This window comes from Caretta caretta, chromosome 14 (assembly GCF_965140235.1).
Source record: "Caretta caretta isolate rCarCar2 chromosome 14, rCarCar1.hap1, whole genome shotgun sequence".
In the NCBI taxonomy this organism is placed as follows: Eukaryota; Metazoa; Chordata; order Testudines; family Cheloniidae; genus Caretta; species Caretta caretta.
In genome coordinates this window covers 3,553,828-3,568,143 of record NC_134219.1, presented here as the reverse complement: position 1 = coordinate 3,568,143, position 14,316 = coordinate 3,553,828, and the positions used below count along the sequence as shown (strand labels likewise).

General features: G+C 58.7%; 1 protein-coding gene across 2 annotated transcripts in view; it reads left to right on the top strand.

The window, feature by feature from the left end:
• Nucleotides 1–14,316, top strand: part of TTYH2 (tweety family member 2) — a 48,603-nt gene that overhangs the window by 2,064 nt on the left and 32,223 nt on the right. The window lies entirely within an intron of this gene.

Here is a 14,316-nt window from a genome sequence, read left to right as displayed (position 1 = left end):
CCCTGGTGCCCCCGGACCCCCCTCCCCGCCTCCCTCCGTGCCCCTCCCCCTGGTACCCCCGGACCCTCCTCCCTCCGTGCCCCCAGCCCCCTCCCCCCGGTGCCCCCGGACCCTCCTCCTGTCCTCCCTCTGTGCACCCGTCCCCCCAGACTCTCCTCCCTCTTCCCCCCCCCCCCTCCTCCCGACAACCCCAGTGCACCCAGTCCCCCTCCTCCCTGCTGGCAACCCCTGTACACCAGGTCTCCCTCCGTCAACCCGTCCCCTCCCCGCCTGGCATCCCCGGTGCACCCAGCTCCCCTCCTCCCTAACAACACTCGGGCTTGGGGCATCCCCCAGGCACGTGAGCCCCAGCTCCGTTCACCACCCCCTCAGCCCTTGTCCCAGTGCACCCCGTCAATCCTCCCACCCTTAGCGCCTCCCCCGGACACCCCTCCCCACCCTGTGCATTGCAAGCCCCAGTGCAGTCAAGTCCCACCTACCATCTCAGGGCCATTCTTCCTGTGTAACCCCCCCAGCCACAGTGCAACTCTCTGCACACTGCGAACCTGGGGGGCAGCTCCGGGGTCACCCCAGTGCACCCTTGTGTGCTGCCAACTTCCCTGGGGCAGCCCCCCCTCTGCCCCCATGCGCCAATTCTCTGGCTCGCTAACGCCGTGCCCAGGGCATTCTGCGTGCGCCCTAGCCTCCGCCTCGCCAGCTCCTCAGGTGACCGGACAGCAAGTATGAAAAATTGGGAAGCCTCAGTACCACCCATAAGACCCTGAATAGAATGAATGCATCCCAGGCCTTCCCCCAAATCTGTCCTCTGCACCCAGCCTGGCCCTGGCTCTGAACCCTTCCCAACCCAGCTGGGCTTTGCCTGTGGGGCTGTGTGGAGGGGGGGGATGGGGAATCGCCTTTGAAAAGTTTCAGTCTGGTTGCAAAATGGATTTGCTGAGAATCAGAGGGAGCTCTGGTTATGGGAGGTGGGACCCACCCCTGCTTCCCATGGGACAATTTCCAATTCCCATGTAGCTTTTCCCTTCACGCTCCTGCTGCATGTGGATCTTTTGTTTGCTCTTAAAAAAAAAAAAAAGAGCGAGAGGTTGGAGCCGATATTTATCTCTGGGGGGTCCTTCTCGAGGGGAACCTGTAGGGTAGGCAGAGAAAACTTATTTCTAGGCCACTGATGGCATGGCACTCTGTGTGTCCCCCCCATCCCATTCCCCGTGTCCTGCAGATTACGCTGTAGCCTGAAATGGTATTTACAAAGGTAACGGCTCTTTCCTCCTAACCACACTTGCTTGTGTGCAAGTATCGGAGATTGACTCAGTGGTGTTGAAGTTGGTACCCATTCTGTTTGTTTTTGCTGGGTGTCTGAGCGTGGCCGGCTGCAGGGAGTTGCTAGCTGGGGCCGGTGTTTTAGGGGTTGTGTGCGCATTAAAGGTTTGGCCGAACTTAGTTATTGAGAGAAGAAAATCTGCAAACTGTTTCTTAAAATGCCAAGTTCTTCTCTTTCCAGTGAAACATCCCCTTGCAGGGTTTGCAACCCAAGCCTTGCACCAGTCTGGGAGGAAAAGCAGAAATGGCAACTCTCTAGTCAGTCTCTCTTCCGTGAACGAAGGGGGGGAAGCAAACAAAGGGGTGTTAAATCACTGCTTCTCTTCTGCTCTCCTTGGGCCTCTAAAGCGTTGGATTCCATTCGTGCCACCCAGAAACTAGCGCGCTCTTGTGCTAGCCGGGCTTTTGTCGCACTCCTCTGAACACAGCCCACAATAGGGAAGTGGCCAGTCTTTGTAATGTTAGGTTTTGCCTGGAACAAGTGTTGTGGCCAGTGGGAAGCTGGCCAGGTGTTCTCCTGCCCTTTGGTGTTTTCAGACCGTTTGTAGGTGCAAGGAGTGATCGGGTGGAGTAGCCGTTTACACGCCATCCGCCCTCCGGCCGTGCTGCTAGCCAGGGTTATGAGATGTGCTGTACGAGGGGTACTTGAGTTCGTCATCTTCTGGAGCCCCCTTCACGCAGCTCTCAGGGCAGGTACTGTGCTGTACACCCACTCCCCCCCCCGACTCTTCCAGTGCGGCAAGATGCGTGGAGGGGGGCTTCTTTCCTGTCAAAGCAAAGCAGAGGATGCAGCTGGTGACAGAGGGATACTGGAAAGCGGGGGATGTGGGCAGTGACACATTTCTTCTTCCAGCCATCTGTCCTGCTGCTAACTCTGCCCCTCCGACTCTGACCCCTTCACATCCTCCCACTGCCAATCCTACCTGTCCCTCCTCTCTGCATCGGTAGCCCTCCTGGGCCCTGCGCGGCCGAGCGGCGTTACAGCCCTGGCCTTGTGGGTCTGCTACAGAGAGAGTCTTGGGTTTTGTGGTTTGTTGGCAGGGGACAGCTCAGTCATCGCCAGTAGAAAACCCCAGGTTGAAACCCAGCGGAGCTGACTCCAGTTCTCCCCAGGCCTTCAGACAGTGCCATGCTGTTTATTGGAGGGTTGGCCCTTGGATGAGACATTAAAAGTTACTGCATTTGTCATTATCCCCCCTCCTGTGACGCTGTTGTACTCTTTGCTGAGTGACTGCCACCCTCCACCCCAGAGGTGGCTGCATTTCAGGGGTGCCGCCTCGGTATAATTCCCAAAGTACTTTGGGTTGCAAAAAAAAGTGTTTTTAATTTATAAGGGGGTGGGGGAGTGTCACACTCAGAGACTTCCTGTGTGAACGGGGTCACCAGGACAAAAGTTTGAGAACTACTGGCCTAGCTCTTGAGTGGCATGGCTGGTGCGGGGAGGGGATGGAGGAACTAATTGAGAACATTGTTTTTTAATTTGTGCCTGAAACTTCCCCTGCAACCCAAGTATCTCCGCTTTGAGCTCGAGCAGCGACTCTCACGCTGGGACCCCTCTGTCCGTTCAGCAGTAGGGGAAAGTCAGGGGGGTCAGTATGTCAGAATGGGTGAGTCAGAGCACGAGAACCAGGATGTGAGCGGTCCACTCCACCAGCCAGGCTGGGCAAACTGCAGAGAGCAAATCCCTCTGCGAGGAAAAGCCACTTGGAGTTCTTCCCCCCCTCCTTTGTTGAATTCGTCTGCTGGGTTGCTCACAATCGCCTGCAAAGGTGGCTCTTTTTGAGCAACCTGAGTCACTTGACATGCCCCTTTAAGCACCGTTGGGGTGTTTGGAGGGCAAGCGCCCGGCCGTTGGTGCTGGGAAGTTCCCCATGCTCTCCTCGTGCCCACCCTGGCTTGGTTTGTGGCTCTGAGGGCCTGTTTAACAAAAGGTACATGGTACTTTGGAGCCTGACTGGTGCATTGGGGTGGCGGTCCTGCCTCCCAGGAGCGTCTCCACCAGGGAAAAGCAGCGCGGCGTGCGGAAGCTAACGGGGGCTTGTAAGCAGCGAGAGGTCGCTGGCAGCACGGTGGGCGGGGGGGTGCCTGTGACTGGAATCACTTGCTCTGATGGGTGCTGGACAGGCCCCGGGGGGCTGGGTGTGGGGTGCTGCCGATGGAGGGAGGTCCTGGCGGTGGTAGGGTTGCAGAGCTATCACCAGAAGGTGACTGATTGGGATGAGGTGCTGGTCAGCTGGACTGTGGACCCGGGCGATGGCTAGCTCCGCGTCCCGGTGCGTGGGGCTCCGTCCCTGCACGCGGCGTGTCAGCCGGGTCTCCGTCGTGTGGGCCCCGGTTCTCCTTCCTGGGATGCAGGCCTGCTCAGGATGTGCCACCTGGACACGGGACTTGGCAGGTGGCTTCGGGACCTGGCTCTGCAGATCTGGATGGTCAGAGCACAGGGGCTCTGAGAGCCGTTGGGAGCCCAGGGCTGCCCTTAGGAGAGTGTGACAGGGTCTGCGGACACTGAATGTAGCACTGTGCGCAGGGCGCACCTCAAGGAAGCCGAGGTAAGCTCAGAAGAACCCGGTCCACCAAGCTGGGTAGAGCCAGCCTCAGCATTACCAGCTCCTCTGCCGGAGCAGCCGTGCTGTTCTCCCCCTCACGCTGTGCGCCAGCCCCCTCCCTGCAGCTTAGTTCCTGTCTGAAGGGCCCCGCCTGCTCCCACTCCGGCCTTTGGCAGAGCTTAAAGCAGGGCCTGGTCCACTCAGGAGTAATTGTAGCACCACCAAAATGGAGCTCTGCCCCCGCCCCCCCTCCCAGCGCCTGTCTGTTGCCTGTGGAGGCCAGTCCCCATGAGTTAGGGGCCTGTCCCGCTGTCCTCTGCTAAAAACACCCCACTCACACCCCTATTCAGTGCGCTCCTCCCCAGGGGCAGCTGCACTTCCCTGGCACTGCCTGTATATAGTCTGCAAAGCACTCATGGCTGAAAGACACCCTACAGACACGTACGGCTATTATTTTTCCTGTTTAATCCTCCCCACCATGAACCCACAGCTCCCCAGGAGAAGCGCTCCTCTTCACCAGCAGACATGCCCCTCATGGCTCCATTTGGCACTCCAGAGCCTTTTCGGAGGGGCTGCTCAGTGGGGTTGAGTTGGCTGCAACGTGATCAGAACTGCAAAGCGTCTCAGCCCTTACTTAGCTCTCAATCCCGTGTGGCTCTCTCCAGGGAGCGCTGTGGACGCTGCCTGTTATCTGCCATCGATAATTGGGGGGGGGGGGGGGCGGTTCTGCTTGGTCTCATGCCATCGGGAGCTGGAGGTGCGCTCGATTCCTGCTGCCTCGATAAGATCATATCTGCTCACTAATGAGCACAGCTGTGCCAAACCAGGCTGGGCAGGAAGGAAACCTTCAAACAATACAGCCTAGCACAGGAAGCCCTTCGCAGCCCGATTACCTTCCGTGCAAAGGTGTCGGGCGGGTTTTCTGTGGCTCGGAGCCCAGCGGCTGCTGCTGAGTGGGTGCACGGCGCTGCTTGCTTTGGGATGGGGATTGACACTCGGGTGCTGGGGATGTAGGTCATGGCTGACATTTTCATAGTACCTCCGGTCCCATAGCTTCCAGGCAGTGTGTGGAAATGCGGCCACCTCTGGGGCAGCGGGACTGGAAAGCCATCCACTTGTCTCAGGCTGACTACGCTGCCGGCGCTGTCCACTCACATCAGGCAGAAGCTGCTGGGGGGACACGACGCCTGCGCTCTCGGGGGGGCTTTCTCAGACGCCCTGAGGGTCTGGTTTCTCTTCTACACAACCTGTTCGAACGCAGGCATAAAGATGGGAGTTTGCCGTCTCTGAGCCAGCTCGGGTCTGAGCCTGGCTCTCTGGGAGCCGAGCCTGAGCCATGCAGACTGTCAGGAAAGTAACTGCCCTGAATGGAGACCTGGCTCCGGGGCAGAGACGTGGCAGTACCCAGGGGCAGTGCCTGTGGCAGGAGGTAGGCAGGGCACTGCCTGAGAGCCCTCCTGTCCTGCACGGCCAGCACCTTTCCGCCCACGCCGTACTGCTTCGCTGCCGTGTTCCTGGGCAGCCCCCCATGGCCAGCGTGCCCCCACAAACCGCTCCCCCTTCGTCCCCTCCGAGGGGGCGGGGTGGCCTCGGGTTGCCGTAGAGTGAGAAGTGGGAGTGTAAGATGGCAGAGACCCTGCCGGGCGTCCTGCGGGGACCAGAAAGCACCCAGGGCGTATCTGTGCACCCAGCTCTCTGGCAGCCACTGGGTCGGTCCACGGGAACTGGGAGATGTGTACAGGGGCCGGGGGCAGACCGGTCCTGTGGTGCCCAGGCTTGGCAGCGTGGCCTGGGAGAATGTGCACTGGAAGGGGAAGTGTCAGGCCGGGCTCCTGTCTCCTAAACCCAGCGCTGGGGCACTGAAAGCTCTGCCAAGTTCCCCGCTGCACAGCGAGACTTGTCTTTCTCCTGGGGGGGGGGGTGAGGATTGGCCCGGGCCTGTGCCACGCTTCGGTGCCGACGCAGCGCTGTGTGGTCTGACAGGCGCGCCCATCCCATGGGGACAGGCGTGATTTAACCCACGATCGTAGCTGGAGGGTCTAGGCCCTGGCCCCTGATGTGCCAGGTTTCTGTGTCCCTCCCTTCGGGGGTTGTGTGTCATGGGGAGCGCAGTCTGTACGGAGCACGTGCGGAAAATCCAGGGCTCCAGAGAAGAACGACCAGTCTCTGCTCTATGGCAGAACCACAGCTTCTTTGCAGGGTGACCCCGCTGCCCTGTTTATCCGCCCTACCTCCCCCCAGAGGAGTGGGTGAAGCGGGAGGGAGAAGACGTGGCCGGAAGAGTTTTCTTGTGCAACCCCGGCGTCCTGCAGCTCTGCTCTGAGCTCACAGCTGGGACCAGGCCCAGTGAGCCCTGGCTGCCCCTTGCACCACGAGGGCGGGGATCTGTGGAGGCCAGTCTCCCGGCAAGCGCTCCCACGGCTGCCCCCCGGGATGTCCACTGCTGCTTGTCACTGCCTGTGCAAACCAGGCCACTCAGTCCACACTCCCTTGGAGCTGCAGGGAAAGTGTTTGAAAACTCTTCCCCCGGGTGGGCGGGGGCACTGGCTTAGCCTGGGCGGGCCCTGCGGAGACCAGGACAGCGAGGTCAGTGGCTCAGGTGATTGTACCAATCACTGCTCTGTTCAGAGTGGCTCTCTTGAGCCAAGTCCTTGCAGAAAAAGTTTCTGCCCAACACACAATCCCAGGGCTGCAGTGGATTGATTGGAATGTGGCCCCCACACACCGGCTTTTCCAGCCCCAGGCTGCCCTCGCAGCTCTGCGGATGTCCTTCAAATCCTGACCTCCAACCCCCTGTTCTTCCAGCCCTGGGCTCTGTTTTTCCTGATTGAGGTCTCCAGAGGCGAAGGCAGTGGGTGTAAGGCAGGGCCCTTGCTTTGTCCTCTCTAATAGGATTTCAGCACAGTTCAAGGGTGTAGCCTCGCAGAGAGATCCCAGCGCCAGCCTCTGGACTCTGCCCTGGTGCTCGCTGAAAGCTTTGTTTTAACGGAGGGACGGACCTAACGCCTCATTCTCCCGCTGGTCAGTGACTGTTGCAAGTTCCAGCCTGGGTGCTAGCCCGGGGGGGCTTAGATTCCCTCTGTAAAGAACTGACCATGGACGCCCCCAGAACAAGCCGGGTCCCTCTGCTCTGTCACCTTGGGTTAATCATTGTCCTTGCCTCCAAATGACACCCTTTCACGCCCCTCCTGCGTCTCTTCCCGCTGGGATCCGGCTCCTTCCAGTCAGTGGCTTGGGCTGCTCCAAGCTCCTTTCCCACCTGTGACTTTGTCGGCTTTCTGGCCCGCTGTGCGTTGCATGGCGCAGCTTTGCTTTGACACTTTGTAGGGTTGGGTTGGTCCTAACCAGCAGTGGCATCGCTGTTCCCCCACCTCTAATGCACCTCCTGCCGCGGCACCGGCTCCACCCAGCCCAGCGCCGGAGCTGATCTAACCCACTCTCACCGAGTGCCCCTCTGTCTCTGGCTGCACAGAGCCTCTCACCAGCCACCCACAAAGCAAGTCCAAAATGACATGCTCCCTCGGCCAGTCTGGGGTCCTGGCCTGCGTGCTGAGCTTTCTGGGGCTTGGGAGCTGGGTCCGTATTATGGGGCTTTCGATGAGCTGAGAGCCCCAGGTCCTTGCCATTTCTGGGCTAGTAACAGCTCCTCCGCTGATGCAAAACAGCAATGCAATAGCAGGTGGGGAGAATGGTGCATGAAAGCCGACAGAACAAACGGGGGTTTATTGAAACCGGGGATGGGGGCATCTCCCCTTCAGAGAGCTGCTATCGGGAAGCGAGATGGAAGAACGGAAATTTGGGCTGATGGAAGCTGCATTTTCAGTGTCCAACTTGCTATCGCTGTGTGTGAGCCAGGTGATCAGAGCTGCTTTCCCCTTCTCTTTGTCTCTGGGATTACTCTGTTCTTCTCTAGTTGCCCCCGGAGCATTGCAGAGCTGTTGCGGCCCTCACTGCTGCTCTCTGCCCCTAGGAGTGGGTGAATGGCTGACAAAGATTGGAATTAAAATATGCAGTGATGAGTACACCAAAAAAAAAAAAAAAAGGCAGGTCAAGCAGGGCATGGGCCTGCATCTGGCTGAGGAAGGGAATGGGAGAAGTTCCCTGCAGGAGGGGGTCAGCCTGAGGAGTTCGTCTGAGTCACTGTCGTAAGCCAGTCATGCTCTGAGGTTTCCCGATCCAGGAAGGGAGCCGTTAAATATAAGGGAACTGGAAGCTAAAGGAAGGTGACGTCTGCCTGAGCTGTTGTGTGTCAGGATTTGTGTTGCACCAGTGTAATGCCTTAGAGGGGCCGGCTGAGATCGGGGGCCCTCTGTGTGCATGGTGAGAGTCCCTGCCCCAGTGAGCTTGCAGACCCGACAGAGCAGGGCAGTGAGTTGCCTATGGTCATGCCAAGCCAGGGGTAGAAGCCAGGGTTCCTGAGTCCCCGTCCAGTGCCGTAGCCATGGGACCATCCTGCGATGAGCTCCTTGGCTGGTGCTCCCATCAGCGCATCCCTGGGAGAGGGTCATGCCCTCCGGGGTGATTGCTGTCTGCCTCTGTGGCAGGGGCCATGCACTGCTGCTGAGGAAAGCCTTGTCCAGTCCCGGCTGAGGACACGAGACTTCCAGGGATGCCCGCTGTGTGTCACAAGAATGGCCCACCTAGCCCAGTGTCCTGTCTTCTGACAGTGGCTGGTGCCAGGTCCTTCAGAGGGAACGAACAGAACAGGGCAATTATCGAGCGATCCATCCCTCATCATCCAGCCCCAGCTTCTGTCAGTCAGAGGCTTCCGGACACCCTGAGCATGGCCTGGTGTCCCTGACGCTCTTGGCTAATAGCCATTGATGGACCTATCCTCCAGGAACGGATCTAATTCTTTGTTGAACCCAGTTATACCTTTGGCCTTCGCGGCATGCATTGGCAATGAGTTCCGCAGGTTAACTGAGTGTTGTGTGAAGTAGTACATTCCACGGAGTGGATTGCATGCCTGGCGCTCCTCTCCCTTTTCTTCAATAGGTTCTTGTCACTGGGCAATGCCAAGTCCTTGCCTGGTGGAGGGTGGGGAGCCTGTGTTGGTAACATGCCAGGAGCCCGGGGCCTGGCCCGATTGGCCCTGCATGGGAGTGAATCGCAGCTGCCCACATCTGGAACATGGAGGTATGGCCCTGGCAGACATAGCATGCAACCCTCAATCCGCTGCTCTGCTCAAGCTGGAGCGTTGCATGCTGGGACCTGTCGTCTCTCTGTGACCCTCAGCTGGTAAAGATGGCCCCGATCAATCGGGGCTGTGCTTGAATCACCATGTTGAGGCCCTCACGTGAGCTGGAGTGTCTGTGATGGCTGTCGTGGGCCAGCCCATCTATAGGGGAATTACAGCTCTGGAAATGGAGAGCCCTGGGTGGGGAGGCGCTGGCATTGTTCGTTAGGACTGCAGGAGTAATTGCCCGTTACGGAGAGAAATGATTCCTGCTGGTGCATTCCCCCATGCCCCTCAGGCGGAGAACTCCTTAACAAAGAGCCCTGCAGCGTGGCTTTCCCCAGCAGCCGCCTCCCGCGCTCTGGCCTGCATTAGCGGGAGTAATCGAAGCCAGGCTCTTAGATTCGATCGGGCTTGGCAGGCGAGCGGGGCCGCTAACGACCCTGGAGCCCTCGGTGCTGGGAAGGCGGAGGGGGTGCAGTAGCAGGGCAATTATCGAGCGATCTTGTTAGCGTGTGTGTTTAGTTCCCAGAGAACCGCAGGGAGGGGGTGTCCGTGCGGCTGACTCCGCGAGGTTCAGCTCTGTGGAACCCCGGCCCATCTGGGCTTAGAAGCTCAGTCCACGATTCTCCCCTTCGAATGCTTTTCAGTTAGCTGATGGTTTAAAGAGAGATGAGGCAGCTGTGGTAACATCTCTGATATCCTGGGACCCACAAGACTGCCCCAAGGCTGCACACCGCACTGGATGATGTTTTGGGGCCCTTTTTCAGCCACATAACGACTGTTTGATGAAAGGCTCCGTGGCTGCGAAGCCAGAGCCCCCTGGAACTGGCGCCGTGTTCAGGTCCTGGGAAACACGGCGGTGGAATACGAGCGATGAGCTAACAGTGCTCTGTCTCCGTATCTCCTTCCTGCCCGGCCCCATGCTGGGTGGGCGGGGTGAGCGCCACAGGACCCAATTAGGAAGCTGGCTCGGCACCTAAAATCTGGGGTGGGAAGTCCCTGGTAGAAAGGGACAGCAAGAGTCACATCCGCCTCGCTTTTGCAGCCCTGCTTCACCACCCCAACGCACCCCCTGCAGGGCTGGGAATGGACTGTCCCTGCTTCATCGGTGGGGAAACTGAGGCAGAGCTGCACAGCATCGCTGTTGGGTCTGAGGCTGTCTCCCCCTTCCCCTCGATCCAGGATGGGGTTCACTGTGTGAACAGCCATTTACACTGGAACAATTGCAAATGTGAACAATCATTAGTGTAAAGATTGTTCTGTGGATCTCACACACACACACAGCGAGTGTGCTTCTCTCTCTCAAGGGGAAAGATGGATGCGTGGGTCTACGTTCCTTTCACTACGTTCCTTCCACTCTTGCCCTGTCCGGCCCTGTAATGAATGAGGCCTCTCTTGTTAACGTGTCATGTGCTCCCTGAATTATGGGACCGCTTTGCCCTTCTTCAAATTCGGTGCCTGCTCCCTGCTTTATGGCCTCAGCAACCTGCATAGAGGGGCCTGAGATGCCACTTAATCAAAATGTGGAATACTGAAAAGGTCACGGCAGGCCACTGCGCTTCGGGGGAATATGCAGGCCATTAAGATGTCAATCAATCTCTTTAATGACAGCCAGGAAGCAGCCCCACGCTATAACTGACTTGTAGCACAAACGAGAGGCAATTCAAACAGATAGGCGTCCCTCGGGAAATCTGGCGCCCCATTCTTGGAGCACTCTAGCTTGCGGATTGCAGGGACTGTGCCACTGTCTTGCAAGGTGATTAGCGTGCTGGAGGCGCTTAATACATGCTTGCCGTTTTGGAGAACGGTGGGAACGGTCCTGCCTTGGGTCACGCTGAGGGAGTGGGGTGTGGCGGGAAGGTGGGGGAGCGGGAGCCAGTGGATGTCCTGTTGCCTCCCAGTGACTGGTTTTCCCTGCTGTCTGGTCTGTCCCATACAGGCTGGTGCCCTCCCCCCCAACAAACCCACCTGCCCTGGCAAATGTTGCTATAGAACCAGCCCCAACCATCTGAGAGCAGAACCTCAATTTTGTGAGCCCCACTCTTACAGGTTGTCGCGGAGTGTGGGGGAGTCCAGGCCCTGCACCCCTCTTCCTGGGATCCACTGAGACTCTCAGCCAGCCAGTAAAACAGAAGGTTTATTGGACAACAGGAACACAGTCCACAACAGAGCTTGTGGGTACAACCAGGACCCCTCGATCACGTCCTTCTGGGGGAGCAGGGAGCTTAGACCCCAGCCCTGGGGTTCCCTGTGTTCCTCTCCCCAGCCTCCCAAACTGCCAACTAACCCCACCCAGCAGGTTCCCTGCTGCAGCCTCTGTTCACATTCCCGGGCAGAGGTGTTACCTCCCCCTCCCCCTCCTGGCTCAGGTGACAGGCTCTCAGGACTCCCATCCCCAGGGCACATTCCCAGGTCAACACTCCCCCCTCCCTGCTGAGTCACTTCGTCACATCTCTCCCCCCTTCGAGACTGAACTGAGCGGGGTCACTGTGACCAGTGACCTGGGGAAGTTCGGGGCCCCCTCTCCGGGACAGCGCATCCGCTATCAGGTTGGCACTTCCCTTCACGTGGACCACGTCCATGTCGTAATCCTGCAGGAGCAGGCTCCATCTCAGGAGCTTGGCGTTGGCTCCTTTCATCTGGTGCAGCCAGGTCAGGGGAGAGTGGTCGGTGTACACGGTGAAGTGCCGCCCGAAGAGATAGGGCTCTAGTTTCTTGAGGGCCCACACCATGGCCAGGCACTCCTTCTCGATGGCCGCGTAGTGTTGCTCCCGGGGTAGCAACTTCTTGCTCAGGTACACGATGGGGTGTCTCTCCCCCTTTTCATCCTCCTGCATTAACACCGCCCCCAGTCCCGTGTCGGAGGCGTCGGTGAACACCACAAAGGCCTTGTCAAAGTCCGGGTTCGCCAGAACTGGGCCACTGACCAGAGCCTCCTTCAGCGCCCGGAAAGCCACCTGGCACTGCTCGGTCCAGACCACCTTGTCTGGCTTCCCCTTCTTGCATAGCTCAGTGATGGGGGTGGCTATGGCGCTAAAGTGGGGCACAAACCTTCGGTAGTATCCTGCCATCCCAATAAAGGCTTGGACCTGCTTTTTGGTGTGGGGAGCGGGCCAGTCTCTGATCACCTCCACCTTGGCTGGTTCCGGCTTTAGGCGGCCGCTCCCCACCCGATGGCCCAGGTAAGACACTTCCGCCATCCCCACCTTGCACTTCTCCGCTTTTACAGTCAGCCCAGCCCCCTGGAGTCGGTCCAGCACTTGTCTAACCTGGGACACGTGGTCCTCCCAGGTCTGGCTAAAGACACAGATGTCATCAATATACGCCACGGCAAAACTCTCCATCCCCCTCAGGAGCTGGTCCACCAGGCGTTGGAAGGTGGCCGGCGCTCCCTTGAGGCCGAAAGGCAGGGTCAGGAACTCATAGAGCCCCAGAGGGGTGATAAAGGCCGATTTCAGTCGGGCATCTGCATCCAGCGGCACTTGCCAGTAGCCCTTTGTAAGGTCCATGGTGGTAAGGTACCGAGCTCCTCCCAGTTTGTCTAGGAGCTCGTCCGGCCTGGGCATGGGGTAGGCATCAGATACAGTGATGGCATTGAGCTTCCGATAGTCCACGCAGAACCGGACCGACCCGTCCTTTTTGGGGACCAGCACCACCGGCGAGGCCCAAGGGCTGGCAGATGGCTGGATCACCCCCAAAGCCAGCATGTCCCGGACCTCTCTTTCCAGGTCCTGAGCAGTTTTCCCTGTGACTCGGAAGGGGGAGCATCTTATCGGCGGGTGCGACCCTGTCTGCACCCGGTGGACAGTCAGATTAGTGCGTCCAGGCTGGTTGGAAAACAGCTGTCGGTACGGATGCAGCACCCCCCTGACCTCAGCTTGCTGGGCAGGGGTTAGCTGATCCGAGAGGGGGATTGTTTCCAGGGGGGAACCAGCTCTGGTCCCAGGGAATAGATCTACTAAAGGGTCATCTCCCTGCTCTTCCCACTGTCCACACACGGCCAACACCACATTCCCCCTGGCATAATATGGCTTCATCATATTCACATGGTACACCCGGCGGTGGTGCGCCCGGTTCGACAGCTCCACCACATAGTTTACCTCATTGAGCTGCTTGACGACCTTGAAAGGGCCCTCCCAGGCGGCCTGTAGTTTGTTCTTTCTCACTGGGATGAGAACCATCACCGGATCCCCGGTGGCGTAGGCACGGGCCCTTGCCGTGCGGTCATACCAGACCTTCTGCTTCTTCTGGGCTCTGGCCAGATTCTCCCTGGCCAGGCCCATGAGTTCAGCCAGTCTCTCTCGGAAGATCAGGACATACTCCACCACTGACTCTCCATCGGGAGTGGCCTTCCCCTCCCACTCGTCTCTCATCAGGTCCAGGGGGCCCCTCACCCTCCTTCCATATAACAGTTCGAAAGGCGAAAATCCGGTAGACTCCTGGGGCACCTCCCTGTACGCGAACAGCAGGTGAGGTAAGTACTTGTCCCAATCCTGCGGGTGCTGGTTCATAAAGGTTTTCAGCATCATCTTTAGCGTCCCGTTAAACCTCTCCACCAGCCCGTTGGACTGGGGGTGATAAGCTGAGGCCCAGTCGTGCCGGACCCCACATTTCTCCCACAAGCACCGGAGCAGGGCCGACATGAAGTTGGAGCCTTGGTCTGTCAAGACTTCCTTGGGGAACCCCACTCGGCTGAAAATGGTCAGGAGCGCATCGGCCACGGTGTCTGCTTCAATGGAAGCTAAGGGCACTGCCTCGGGGTAGCGGGTGGCAAAATCTACCACCACCAGAATGTATTTCTTCCCCGACCGGGTCGTCTTGCTGAGAGGCCCCACGATGTCCATGGCCACCTTCTGGAAAGGCTCCTCTATGATGGGCAAAGGTCTCAAAGCCGCTTTCCCCTTGTCCCGGGCCTTCCCCACCCTCTGACAGGGGTCACAGGATCGGCAATACTGCCGGACCGTGGTAAAGACCCCGGGCCAGTAAAAGTTCTGTAGCAACCTCTGCCTGGTGCGCCGGATTCCCTGGTGCCCTGCGAGGGGGATGTCATGGGCCAGGTACAGGAGCTTGCGGCGATACTTCTGGGGGACCACCAGCTGCCTCCTGATCCCACAGGACTCTACTTCCCTTGTGGGAGCCCATTCTCGGTACAGGAACCCCTTCTCCCACAGGAACCTCTCCTGGCAGCCTCTCCTCATGGTTCGTACCACACCGAGGTCGGCCAGGTCCCTGAGCTTCCGCAAGGAGGGATCTTTCCTCAACTCGGCCTGG